We start from the raw sequence: 15,134 nt of genomic DNA, 5'->3' as shown, positions 1-15,134 counted from the left end.
GACCCATGTCCTAGTTAAAAAGCAAACAAGCAACTCTGTTGCCATCAACACTGGCTTATAAAATTGCATGTAGTATAGAATCCTCCAATGGCTGTGAAATGAACTACAGGTTGTATGCACCTGAAGAGACATCACTCTGCTTGCTATGATTCATGGGTATAATTGCCTTTTCCACCCATTCTGCTGTGGTAAAATTGGCATTTCTACCTGCCCCTCTCATAAGAGACAGAAAGTGAGAGAAACAAAAGGAGCACGAAACTCCCCATGCTTATACCCTCTCCCCCAAATATCACTAGAAAGAATTCACAACTGGGCTCAGAGATGTGTGAAGAAAAATGATAGGCTGAAATTCTGAATGTTAAAATCTTCAGAAATCTCTCCTATAATTCCTGTGTTGTAAAGGGTCATGTGCTAAATATAAACCTTTCCAGGCAACCCAAGAAGAGAAACAGTCAGGGAGCTCATGGTTAGAAAAAGCTGTGATCTGATACTCTGATGGCAGATTACAAAGTGCTGGGTATCGTAAATTAAACCTGCATTGTTTTTAACACCCAAACTGCTTTGAATTGAGGCAGGTGGCTTTAGACAACATTTCATCTTCTACTATTGGCGGGGGGGGGGGGAGGGGGAATAGCCCTCTTTATTTCATTTGGAATGTGTTACAAAATTGGCATCCATGGGAATCAGCTCTCAAGTGAAGAGATTCTCTCCCTCATTCAGAGCTGCAGCTGATCTGAATGTACACAGAGCATGGATTAAGTTGATCAATAGGCTGTCACTTTGAAATCCATTGTTATTTCTCTTCAGCTCCATCTATGGTGACAACTGACTTGCTAACAGGTAATGTTATTTATACTACTTTTACCGCATCTGTACAATGAAATATCACTTTGGACGGGAATTCATTTTGATTTAAAGGCACAGACATTCCTCACCTTTAAACAGTGGGCTACCCATTTTGCTTTTCAATGTGTTAATAGCCCTTTAAAATGTAATCTAGTTAATGTTGAATGCCAGAGGAAATCCTATTGACAGAATTTTGAAATCCACATTAAAACTAAATAGAACTCAAATGGTTATACTTCAAGAATTATTAATTTGTAGATTTTAAAAGCTCTCCTATGTTTTAATATAGTCTCATATGTTTTAGAAACATGTCTGAAAGGTCCTAGTGTTAAATCAAGACACCTAGATTTTTTTATTTAAAGCAGTTCAGTAATGAATCTGGATTGCTCTCTCAGGAAACCATCTGCCTTTTCCCACAGGATAATGTGTCTCTGAAAAACAGCAACTGTCTCTGCCCTTGTTCTTTTACCATAATAAAAAAAATTAAACTAAACAGTGATAACGCCACGTGTATTTATTTAAGTCACTGCAGCTAATTTGTTTCCAGGAAGCACTTTTTGGAAAGCCACCAGAATTACAGTTTGGGAATTGAGAAATCAGCAGCCTCTGAAAGAAGCAATAACTCCTACATGTAGTTCTTGGTTGCTGAAATGTTAGGGTTTACAAAAGAAGGCAGATCTATTTATCAGAAATTAATTGCTGAAGAGGCTTGCCTCTTGAAACACTACTACTGTATATTCTACCCTTCCAGGAAATGAATGTTGAGCCAGACAGAGCTACATCCATAGTCTCCAAAGGGTTATGTTTATTGTATTGAGCAGGAACATAACTTCCTAGTCTCCATTAATGTGCAAAAAAGTTAAGAGGAAATACTTATCTCAAACACTCTCATTTAAACCATAGCAGAGCATTAAGTTTTTAGCTTTTGCAGTTTTTTTAATGGACCGCTTTTTGCAAAGGGCAAAATTAAATTCTGCATGAACTATAGATTGACATGGCTATTCTAATAGGAAAGGTCTGATTTTTGTTGGACTGAAAAAAGCCACAATTCTCTAATGCTCTGGAGTTTGCTTATCCTGTGATACATGAACATTTCCAAATATTAATTACTGTCTAAAAGGATTCTTTACCTAATCTTTAAAAGGGATATTTTTTTAAGGCAAGAGGATTAATTTTGATCTACATTTCCCTGTGAAAGAGGAGATCATTTTATTAAAGCATTTTGGGAATCCAGGATTATTTCTGTTCTTGTAATGTGAATGCTGAATGTTCCCTCCCCTCTACTGAACCTTCTGTTGATTGCTGGCAAGGGACCCCTTGAAGTGCAAGTGGATTCTTCCAACTCCTATATAAGCTATTTTGTTTGTGAATTTAATGTATGAACAGTCATTATGCTAAAAGACTACATTAGAAAGTTCAATATACAGAATTTATAAGACTCTTGTAAGTAAAGATGAGGTGCATTCTGATTTGTACGTATACATTTTTGGACTGTAGGCATATAGTCATATCTAAATGGGCAATACAATTGTCACTTGTCCTCCTTGCTGAGACTATAAGGAACACAACTGGATATGGAAATGAGGGACTAACTTGTCCCCTATTATAGTTCTATTGTGGTAGTGTCTAGCTTTCTCAACCAGCATTAGTTGTGAGCTCTGTTTGTGCTAGGTGCTATCTCTGCCCCCAAAAGCTTACAATCTATATTGGCAAGATAGACAAGTGGCAGGAGAAAGGAAGTACGGATGGGGAGCAGAGGTGTGGAAAGATTGTGACTTGCCCATGATCACGCAGGACATCTGTGGCAGAGCAGAATATTGAATCAGATTCAGTCTATTGATTTCGACCCAGAATTTCGGAGTCACAATTCAGTGCTTTAACTACAGGATCATCCTTCCTCTTGCAAGGGCTTCAGTTTCCATGTCTGCCAATCCAGTACTTTCCCCCTCTGTATATAATTTACTAAAGCAATTAAGAAAAACAATTAAAGCGCGTTTTTTAGTCCAAATGGTCTATGTGCAAATGCAAATTGCTGTCTCCCTGGCTCTCTTCTGTGACCAGTAGGTAATGACCTTGCCAGTTCTTAGGAGTGGCTTGCCATCACTTCCTCTGGAAATGTCAGAAAGGGAAGGCTAGCCCTGTCAGCCAGCAAGGAAATGCCTCTTCTTCCCACTCTTTATCTTCTGCCTGGTGTTCGGGGTTGTATCTGTAACAGTAATAAATATTGGCCCTTGTCAGGTGACAAGTGCATGTTGCCTTTAAAGCTCGGACCCAGATTATGGGAGTGGGACCACGACACAAAGTTTCAGTTCCATGGGAACCTGCTAGTTGATGGGCTCTGTCCCCTAGCATGATAGGTCAGGTCCATGTTTTACTATCAGAAACTTACAGAATGTAATGTTGAGGTTTAGTAGGCATTTTTCCCTCTCCAAACCATGGGATGGGAGTAGCTTTCCCTTGGTGTATCTAGCTGGGGTAATTTTATTTACAATACTAAGCTCTGCACCCGGCATTGTTATAGCTTTATTAGGTACGTGATTTTTGTCATGTGTATTGGGCAAGACTCCCTTGTGGTGGTTATTGGATGTTTTAGCTTAAAAGAAATAAATAGGCATAGAGTAGAGATAGCTGGGGGAATAATTAGATGTAAAACAGGGGGGAACTATCCTGAGAAATGTCTGCTTTCCAGTTATCTCTAATATAGAGACTAGTCATAATGCTTAGGCATGGAGATAGGTCTCACCGTCAAGCACTTTGAGGTCCATCTGGTGTGAGGACTGATGACATTTTTATTTATTTCCATGAACTGCACTGTATCTACTCGACATAACTATACCTTCCTAAGACTTTATGGAGTGTCTTGAATTGTCTCTACCAATTACTGCAGTAAGGGTTTTGCCGTTGTAATGAAACATAAATCTAAAGGGTAGTATTTTAAAATTGGAAGTATAATTTACATAGGTCAGTGATTCAATACTATGGTGACATTTTCAGATTCTGTCATTATCCATGTATTTGGTATTCATTTATAATTGCCCTAAAGATACTGAATTTATCAGCTATGATATTAGATGCTGCTACCATTGTAACTTTAGCAAGAAGCCCATGAGCCCTTGAAACAAAGTCTTAACAATGTGAAATACACCTGGCTATGCAATGTGCAGCCTTCCTCATTTGTCAGATAATTCTAAATACCATGCTGCCTCTTATCTTATTTGCTATCATTGAAAGCCTGCCTACTCCCTAATCCTGCACATGTTTGACTTCAGTAGGATTACTTTTGTGCTTAAAGTTAAGCACTTGCTGTAGTGCTTTGCTGGATCAGAGCCTTAGTTATGCATTTATTAAGTCTTTTTAGCACATTCTGGATTTGGGATGATCTACAGGTATAGCTCATAAAGGAAAGGTTGGATATTTTTTTAAATGTCAATTTAGTACGTGTGTTTGACACCACTGGAAGCTGAAGCCCTCTTCATAGCCACAGCCCGTGTTGTACTCGTGCTGTGGCTAAGCCCAGTGTGACAGGTTCCCCCTGGGGTGCCACCTGTAACTGGGGTACCACGGAGCCCCCTGACCCACCAGCCTGGGCTCCCTCTAACACTGTACTGCTGTGACTAGCTACAACGCCTTCCAGCCTGCATACACACCCAGCTGAAGTTACAAGCAGGCTCTCTGACCAGTCCCTGCATGGGAAGCTGCTCCCAGCTCCTCAGGCATGCACCCCCACTGGAGTATAAACCCAAAATACATAGGCACAGAGTAGAGATAGCTGGGGGAATAATTAGATGTAAAATAGAGGGAAAACTATCATGAGAAATGTCTGCTTTCCAGTTATCTCTAATATAGAGACTAGGGAACTGTAAGCTCATAACAGTTGAGCTATGTTATGTTAGCCCCCTTCCTCAATATGGAGAGGAATATGCAACAGTCTTTTTTGCCCCGAGTTATGATTCCCACACACTGGTTTAGATAAAGCAAAAACAAGTTTATTAACTACAAAAGATAGATTTTTTAAGTGATTATTAGTGATAGCAAACAGATCAAAGCAGATTACCTAGCAGATAAACAAAAACAACTCAAACTAAACTTAATATACTAAATAGATAGGATGATAATCTGCTATTCATATCCAAAGAGATGATACAAGCAGGCTGCAGATTCTTGAGGGGCAAGCTACACTCGCTTTACAACTTGGAACCCCCATGTGTTCATTCACTAAAAATCCCTTTATTCTGGGTCCAGCACTTCCCCCAGTTCAGTTTGTGTTCCTCAGGTGTTTCCAGGAGTCTTCTTGTATTGGGAGCAAAGAACCCCACATGATGTCACTCCCTGCCTTACATAACTTTTGCATAGGGTGGGAACCCTTTGTTCCCAAAGCTTGGTTCCCATCACATGTTATAGAGTCATAGCAGCATCGTTCACAGGCTGTTTGGAGCATTCACAGGAAGGCTCGCCAGGTGGGAGATAAGCTTCTCCTAAGGCCTATTGTTTTTTCCCTAATGGCCCTTCCCCACTCACTATCTAGAATGAAAACATCTTGTCTAGTGGGCATTACCCATGTGTAACTACATTTGAAATACAGGTACATAGTCAATATTCATAACTTCAGATACAAAAATGATACATGCATAGAAATAGGATATTCATATTCAGCAAATCATAACCTTCCCAATGACATCTCACATGACTTGCATAAAATACATTATGATTATGTCATAATCATATCATAATATCACTGTGAAGAATATGGGGTGCAGTGTCACAACACCACTGGAAGGTGAAGCCCTCTTCATAGCCACAGCCTGTGTTGTACTCATGTTGTGGCTAAGTACAATTCCCACACTTCCCCCTACTAACATTCTGTGATGGGTTGGATCACAGAAACCCTCTTAGGAGCTGCCACCTGATGTGCCAAGACTACTCCTGTTCCTGTTTTCCCTGCCAGCTCAGGACCCCAGCACCCTGTCTTGCTGAGCCAGATACTCCCGTCTGCTCCAACACAGACCCAGGGCCTGAATTACTTGCCCCAAAGCTGCATGTTTACTTGAAAGCAGTTCACAGAAGTGTGCTTGTCTTTAACACTCAGATGCCTGACTCCCAATGGGGTCTAAACCCAAATAAATCTGTCACCAAGCAAAATAAAATAAAATGCACAAATCTATGTCTAACCAAACAGCTCTTGTTCCAGCTCCGGTGGTAGCTAGGGGATTCTTCATGATGGCTCCACTCTCCCCTTTGTTCTGTTCTACCCCTTTATATATCTTTTGCATAAGGCGGGAACCCTTTGTCCCTCTGGGTTTCCACTCCCCCTCACTGGAAAAGCACCAGGTTAAAGATGGATTCCAGTTCAGGTGACATGATTGCATGTCACTGCAAGACTTCATTACCCACTTGCCAGCACACACATATATAGGAAGACTCACAGGTAGAACACAGCCATCTGCGGATAATGGTCCTGGTTAATGGGAGTCATCAAGATTCCAAACCACCATTAATTGCTCACACTTTGCATAATTACAATAGGCCCTCAGAGTTATATATGAAACTAGAAATATGAAATAAGAGTGGTACATTTATACAAATAGGATGATCACACTCAGTAGATTATAAACTTTGTAATGATACCTTACAGGAAACCTTTTGCATGAAGCATATCCCAGTTACATTATATTCACTAATTATCATATTTTTATAAAACCATATAGACTGCACAACATCACACATGCCTCAGCACTGACTAACAGGAGACATCCCAGAGGGAGGGTGTAAGGATGTGGTTAGCTCACAGAGACAAGAGATGCATTAAACAGAGGCCAGCTATCAAAAGGCCACTGTAGGGCTGCAGCTCTTTGTCTCTGCCATAATTGAAGGGTCAGCTGTCAGAAAAGCGTGCTGGGAAAAGTCAGGTGACTGAGGAATTGTGGTAGTTGTAGTCAGCAACTATAAAGAAAGGTGTTTTTAAAAGAGAGTTTGTGTCTCTCTTTTTGTGTGCAAGGGATCTAGATGTAAGACATAATCAGGTTCTCCAGGCCAGAGAACAGTGTTTGAATAGCTCTTCTTTTGTTACTGTCCTGTTTCCAGAATATATTAAAAACCGAGGGGCAATTCTGACAACAGTTGCTTCCTGTGCATAGTCGATCTCCACTATGTCATAGAAGATATTTTAATCTAAATCTGAGTTCTCTGTGGTTGCCCAAGTGCTTAATAGTGTTTCTTTATAAACTGCGTGTCTGAGGGAGAGGGAGAGACAATGGTGCAGTAGGGTGCAGTCTCAGCTCACAACGCGTAGGCCCCTGATGTCTGAATGTCACTTCTCCATACACATGGATCAACAAAATTACTTGATTCAGAGTGGCCTTTACATTTGTTGTTCCCTTAATCTAAGTCTCCATATGAGAGAGAGAGAGAGAGAGAGAGAGTGTTCACTGTTTGTGTATATGTGTCCCCTGTAGTGCACAACACACAATTTTACAGTTGCTTCTGCTGCAGCATGCTCCCCATTTAAAGGTGCAGAACAGAGAAAACAAGACAAAAGATACAATTGGCATACATCACATCCAGTAATTCCGAGTTCTCCACTTTCAAAACATATCTCTGATAACTTTAATACAGCCACAGTTTTACACTGGTCAAGGGTTTTAAAAAAAAATCCAAAATAACACGAGGAGTAAATAGGGAACTAAGACAGGGCTACTTGAAGGAAAGGGTAACAAATACCTGCCTTCCCTGGTAAATTATTCCATGTAACCAAAGGGTGGGTGGGTGTAAGGGCTTGTCAACCTGGTCCACGCAAGCAGGGGAGTAAGTTCTACTGCATACTCCTGTGTCATGCACTAACTGGCTGCCACTCACTAAAAGTTCACTGGTGCATGATAACATAGTATTGCTTGAAACAGGATTATATTAATGAGCACTGGGGAACTTTGAGTGCACATCACCAGGGTCCACACATGCCAGTTAGTATGTGATATGCTTGTGCACATTAGAACTTAGCCTGCATGAGCAGGCGTGTAAGACACCTGGTAGACAAGCCCTAATATTCACCTAGAATTTCTTCTGAAGATAGATAAGATTTTAAAAAGTGTGATGAAACAATAGGAATAAGGATACTAGGTTAAACCAAAACTGGAAGACATGTTGGGCTAGATCACTGTCTCCTGTCTTTAACATTTCATAGATACTTAAAGTAACTTCTTATCCAATAAATCCAAGGGTCAGACTATCCCCAAGAAGAGACAAAGTAATCTTGAGCTTTGAAAAAGCTTGGTATCCAGAAGGATGAGTCCTGAATGTTATCACTGCAGTTTAATTGACCTTATTGGTCATACTGTACTTTCCAGAAGTGGAAATGGGAGATCTAAGAAATAGGAACTGCTGTACTTTCTAATATGAACTTGCTCTTGCATGTCACCTCTCTTCTTCTAAGGCTCTCAATGTGATTTTGTAGTTCTTAAGCAAAAATAAATTTTGCCAGTGTCTGTAATAGGCAACACCAAGTTCTATATCATTAAATATAGATACCAAGTTACCAAGACCAATTTTGTGCAGTAAGGTACAAGTCAGTGTGAGTAAAGGAATCCATATCTGACCCTCAGGCTGACAACATCCCCAGCCCCATCTCTCCTGGTGGCTGAACTTAGGTTCCAAAATTCATACTTGGACAACTAAGTAGATATAAACCAATGCCTTTGAAGCACCTGCGGCTCCTGTTGATTTTGATGGGACTTGAGGTTGCTCAGTACCTTGAAAGACAGACCTGCCTTACAGGTGTCTAAATATAAATTTTTGGAGTCTAACTTCTTCAGGTTTGGAAAGTTTGGCATGTGAATTTAGAATGAGCAAGAAACTTGGCAGCAGTATTTTGAAAACAATTAATTTTCTTGGGGTTTGAAGGAGCCCACCACAAAAAGGAATGCAAGAAGAGTAGATCTTTAAGTGTGGCCTGCAGGGAAGTGGCAGAATATAGGCTGTAACACTCTGCTCTGTTTTTTTTTGAGTGTTTACATAGCTTTAATTAAGAAGAGGAACATTGATGCCTCTAATAAGAGCTCCCTGTAAAGAAGTACACTTAGGAAGCCAGTTGCAGCACACAGCAACTTTACTTGCTCTTCCACCTGTAAAAGCAGCTGGAGGTGAGGTGGAACTAGTCATCTGCCTCCCTTGGAGGTCACTGCTACATAAGAGGAAGATGAGAGGAAGCATGGCCTGCGTGAGATCTGCTTGCGAATTGCAGGAGCCACCAGTAGGAAACAAATATCAAGAGGGAAAGGGGAGCCAGGCAGTATGTGTAAGGGAGGAACAAGATGTCCGGGAAATACTTACAGGGGATGTGATAAATGAAGGGGGAGGGGGGGTACTCCCTTTTATGGATACCCAGCCAGCCAGTTCGCTATAAAACCCCTGTTAGTAGCTGTTCTCTACTTGCTTTAACTGTAAAGGGTTAAAAAGTCCATAGGTAAAAGGAAGGGTGTGGGCACCTGACCAAAAGAGCCAATAGGCAGGCTAGAACTTTTTAAAATTGAGAGAAAAACTTCCCCTTTGTCTGTCTGTTGCTCTCCGGGGAGAGGAGACAGAACAGAGACAGGGCTTGAACTGTGCTGTAAAAAGCTTTGGGCCAGGTATGGAAAATCATCAGATCATACCTAGAAACTACTCATTTGAAACCCCAGATATGTAAGTAGATCAGGAAATGTCTAGGAAGATGCGATTAGGTTTATCTCTTTTATTTCTTTATGGCTTGTGGACTCCTCTGTGCTAAAGCCAGGTGCTTTTGTTTTGCTTGTAACCTTTAAGCTGAACCTCAAGAAGCTATCTTGATGCTTAATCCTTGTAATAGTTTTTTTTTAAACCTAGCAAAAAGCCTAAGTTCCAGATGTATTTTCTTTTTTTGTTTTTAATAACATTTACCTTTTTAAAAAATGGGATTGGATTTTTGTGTTCCTAAGAGATTTGTGCACATGTTGTTTAATTACCTGGTGGCAACAGCTGATTTCCTTTGTTTTCTTTCTCAGCTCTTCCCCAGAGGGGGGTGTGAAAGGGCTTGAGGGTACCCCACAGGAAGGATTTCCCAAGTGCGCCTTCCAGGGTTCCAAAAGGGTTTTTTTGCACTTGGGTGGTGGCAGAATCTATCCATCCAAGGTCAGAAAAAAGTTGTAACCTTGGGAGTTTAATACAAGTCTGCAGTGGCCAGTATTAAGTTTTAGAATCCTTGCAGGCCCCCACCTTCTGCACTTGAAGTGCCAGAGTGGGGAATCAGCTTTAGTAGGGGAGTAGACTGAATGGCAGAGTAGCATGTACAGGGTACTCCTGGGGAAATGAACAAGAGAGACACGTGAGAGGGATTAAATCCAAACCAAAAGGAGACCATGTGATCAACCTACTGTAAATTATAGTCACAGATCTCCCAATGACTTGTTGTGTGGTCTTGAATAGAGCTGGGTGAAATTTTGATCAAATTTTTTTTTCACAAAAAATGCAGATTTATTGACACCAGAATGTTTTGCATAGTCCTGTTGATTTCACCGAATTGTTTTGGCCAAAAAGAAATCCTGAAAAATCAAAACATTTTGTTTTGACACTTATAAAATGTTTTGATTCTAAGTGAGCTTCAATTTGAAATTCCCTTTGTTTACTTTAAAAAATTGCTCTAAATCAAAATGAAATATTCCATTCGACACCTAACACATTTTTAATTTTTTTTTTCACAATTGCCAGTGAACTGAAAAAGCCGTTATTTGTCTGTCTCTCATCTTGAACTCTGTTCTATCTAGGCTCTTATACCATGACGGTGGTAGCTGAACCACTAACTGGTAGGTCACCGAGTCTGCGCCACAGCTTCTCCCTCTATTAAATACTTTCCATCTTGACAGAGTGCTAGAAAGATTGATTTGTAAAGTGTTTTGAAGACACACAAATATTTATAGACTTGCTAAGTCTTGCCAAAACATTTATGTAGATGAGTTAAACAAACTTTGCAATGAAAGATGCATTGTTTTGCGTCAGTCAGTGATAAATCGTATTAGACATTTCTGATAACTGGGATAAGAAAAAGTCTTGTCTTATTGAATGAATTGGAATAACCCAGCACCGCTCAGTTCATTTACATTCACTCTGCTCTGGGACTCGGGTAAATTAATAGTGAGAATATAATTGCTGTATGTTCACAGGCTAACTCTCTCAAAACCAATTTCTTTAGCTGATATGGGATGTTACACTACAGCCTAACAACTGTGTTGTGGGGGAGTTGCAAACTGGTAAAGCAGAACAGACCTAAAAGAAATGTGACATGGGACTGTGACATAGTTGTTTTATTAGAACATTATGTGAGATGAAGAACTAATGGGGAGAGCTTTTAAGAATTCCAACAAGGTACCGGTAACTATTGCAACATATGCTCACAGACTTTAAAAATGTTGTATATGTACAATTTCATGATGATTAGACCTATATAAATGATCATTAAAATCCAATCAAACCCATTTAAAAACCCTTTGGATTTTAGTGTACAACTCCTATCTCATTGCTTTAAGCTGCAACTTTCTTTAAAAACAACCTTTAAAGGGTGGTGGGGGGTTTTTTTGTTTTGTTTTTTTCTTTGGTTCGGTTAGTAAATGAGAAATTATTATTCCCTTAAGGATCACAGAATCATTATAATGGCAATTATTCTGGAGGGAAAGGCAGCAAACAACCTGCAGTTTATAAATAATGGCTATAAGACAATTAACGCTCATTTAACTTCCACATTAATGACTTGGTACTCTTAAAGCTGACATGACCTAGCTGCTTGAAATGTAACCATACTGTCCCCTTTTAAATTCAGAACCTCAAGAAAGCCTGGTATGAATTACAGTACATACTGTAAGGACTATTAAAAAAGACAGACGGTGACCTCTGGAGATCTCACAGTACCCAAAAGGAAATAGTCTTACCGTTTAAAAGTTTATTTTGTTAGTGTAATGTTGAATGATTGGATTTATGGAATAGAAAAATATCAGAATAGTTAGGACAGGATTATGAGAAGACTGGCCAATGTTTACAAAAATGGAGTATCAGGCCTTTTAATACTATGTCTGTTTTAGAAACGTCCCAGGTGTTGCTATACTTAAGATTTAGTGGGCCAGATTCTCATTAAATCTAAGACCCACTTACGCTGTTGTGGCAGTGAAGAGTAGATTTAAAGTGAATGTACATGCAACTGGATGGACCCTACAGTGCCAGAATAGTGTAAATGAGAATCAGGGAGATTTTCAAAGGCACAAATGACAGGTGCTGAGTTCCTGTTGGAAAATAGTAGTGAATCTACCGTTTTCTTAAGTCTTTATATTTATTTTTGATGCACATAAGTGTACCTGGAGCACACAACAAATAACAACACACACACAAATATAAAATTTAAAGCTACATGCAACATAAGATAAGAACATAAGAACGGCCATGCTGGGTCAAACCAAAGGTCCATCTAGCCCAGTATCCTGTCTACTGACAGTGGCCGATGCCAGGTGCCCCAGAGGGAGTGAACCTAACAGGCAATGATCAAGTGATCTCTCTCCTGCCATCCATCACCACCCTCTGACAAACAGAGGCTAGGGACACCATTCCTTACCCATCCTGGCTAGTAGCCATTAATGGACTTAACCTCCATGAATTTATCCAGTTCTCTTTTAATCCTTGTTATAGTCCTAGCCTTCACAACCTCCTCAAGCAAGGCATTCCACAAGTTGACTGTGCGCGGTGTAAAGAAGAACTTCCTTTTATTTATTTTAAACCTGGTGCCCATTAATTTCATTTGGTGGCCCCCTAGTTCTTATATTATGGGAACAAGTAAATAGCTTTTCCTTATTCACTTACTCCACATCACTCATGATTTTATATACCTCTATCATATCCCCCCTTAGTCTCCTCTTTTCCAAGCTAAAAAGTCGTAGCCTCTTTAATCTCTCCTCATATGGGACCCATTCCAAACCCCTAATCATTTTAGTTGCCCTTTTCTGAACCTTTTCTAATGCCAGTATATCTTTTTTGAGATGAGGAGACCACATCTGTACGCAGTATTCAAGATGTGGGCGTACCACGGATTTATATAAGGGTAATAAGATATTCTCCGTCTTATTCTCTATCCCCTTTTTAATGATTCCTAACATCCTGTTTACTTTTTTGACTGTCGCTGCACGTTGCACGGACGTCTTCAGAGAACTATCCATGATGACTCCAAGATCTTTTTCCTGATTAGTTGTAGCTAAATTATTGTATGTATAGTTGGGGTTATTTTTCCCAATGTGCATTACTTTACATTTATCCACATTAAATTTTATTTGCCATTTTGTTGCCCAATCACTTAGTTTTGTGAGATCTTTTTGAAGTTCTTCACAGTCTGCTTTGGTCTTAACTATCTTGAGCAGTTTAGTATCCCCTGCAAACTTTGCCACCTCACTTTTTACCCCTTTCTCCAGATCATTTATGAATAAGTTGAATAGAATTGGTCCTAGGACTGACCCTTGGGGAACACAACTAGTTACCCCTCTCCATTCTGTAAATTTACCATTTATTCCTACCCTTTGTTCCCTGTCTTTTAACCAATTCTCAATCCATGAAAGGATCTTCCCTCTTATCCCATGACAGCTTAATTTACATAAGAGCCTTTGGTGAGGGACCTTGGCAAAGGCTTTCTGGAAATCTAAGAACACTATGTCCACTGGATCCCCCTTGTCCACATGTTTGTTGACCCCTTCAAAGAACACAAAGTAAAACTATTTCCCCATGCTTATCTTCCCCCCCCCCCCCTTACAGTTCCTCATATCTCCTTGTCAATTGCTGGAAATGGGCCATTTTCATTACCACTACAAACAGTTTTTTTTCTCCTGCTGATAAAAGCTCACCTTAACTGATCACTCTCCTTATAGTGTGTATGGTAACACCCATTGTTTCATGTTCTCTGTGTGTGTATGTGTCTATATATAATATATATATAATCTTCCTACTGTATTTTTCCACTAGATGCATCCGAAGAAGTGGGCTGTAGCCCACGAAAGCTTATGCTCAAATAAATTTGTTAGTCTCTAAGGTGCCACAAGTACTCCTGTTTTTTTTGCGGATACAGACTAACATGGCTGATACTCTGAAACCTCTCATAGATTAGTAAGACATGATTTCCCTTTACAGAAACCATGTTGACTTTTGCCCAACCATTTGTTTTTCTATGTGTCTGACAATTTTATTCTTTACTATTGTTTCAACTAATTTGCCGGGTACTGATGTTAGACCTCTTGAGCCCTTTTTAAATATTGGTGTTACATTAGCTATTTTCCAGTCATTGGGTACAGAAGCCGATTTAAAGGACCGGTTACAAACCATAGTTAATAGTTCCGCAATTTCTCATTTGAGTTCTTTCAGAACTCTTGGGTGAATGCCATCTGGTCCTGGTGACTTGTTACTGTTAAGTTTATCAATTAATTCCAAAACATCCTCTAGTGACACCTCAATCTGTGACAATTCCTCAGATTTGTCACCTACAAAAACCGGCTCAGGTCTGGGAATCTCCCTAACATCCTCAGCCATGAAGACTGAAGCAAAGAATTCATTTAGTTTCTCCACAATGACTTTATCGTCTTTAAGTGCTCCTTTTGTATCTCGATCGTCCAGGGGCCCCACTGATTGTTTAGCAGGCTTCCTACTTCTGATGTACTTAAAAAGCATTTTATTATTACCTTTTGAGTTTTTGGCTAGCTGTTCTTCAAAATCCTTTTTGGCTTTTCTTATTACATTTTTCCACTTAATTTGGCAGCGTTTATGCTCCTTTCTATTTACCTCACTAGGATTTGACTTCCACTTTTTAAAAGATGCCTTTTTATCTCCCACTGCTTCTTTTACATGGTTGTTAAGCCATGGTGGCTCTTTTTTTAGTTCCTTTATTGTGTTTTTTAATTTGGGGTATACATTTAAGTTGGGTCTTTATTATGGTGTCTTTGAAAAGTGTCCATGCAGTGTGCAGGGATTTCACTCTAGTCACTGTACCTTTTAATTTCCGTTTAACTAACCCCCTCATTTTTGCATAGTTCCCCTTTCTCAAGTTAAATGTCACGGTGCTGGGCTACTGAGGTGTTCTTCCCACCATAGGAATGTTAAAAGTTATTATATTATGGTCACTATTTCCAAGCGGTCCTGTTGTAGTTAACTCTTGGACCAGATCCTGCGCTCTACTCGGGACTAAATCGAGAATTGCCTCTCCCCTTGTGGGTTCCTGTACCAGCTGCTCCAAGAAGCAGTCATTTAAAGTATCGAGAAATTTTGTC

General features: G+C 39.8%; 1 protein-coding gene across 1 annotated transcript in view; it reads left to right on the top strand.

Moving 5' to 3' along the window:
• Positions 1-747: 747 nt before the first annotated feature.
• SHISAL1 (shisa like 1) overlaps positions 748-15,134 on the top strand; it is a 294,813-nt gene continuing 280,426 nt past the window's right edge. Inside the window, exon 1 of the mRNA XM_054037973.1 lies at positions 748-840. The gene's annotated coding sequence lies outside the window, so the exon portion shown is untranslated. The remainder of the gene's footprint in view (positions 841-15,134) is intronic.

Source organism: Malaclemys terrapin, chromosome 1, assembly GCF_027887155.1.
Source record: "Malaclemys terrapin pileata isolate rMalTer1 chromosome 1, rMalTer1.hap1, whole genome shotgun sequence".
Lineage (NCBI taxonomy): Eukaryota > Metazoa > Chordata > Testudines > Emydidae > Malaclemys > Malaclemys terrapin.
Note: the sequence above shows the minus strand (reverse complement) of the source record. Positions and strands in the feature narration are given on the sequence as shown.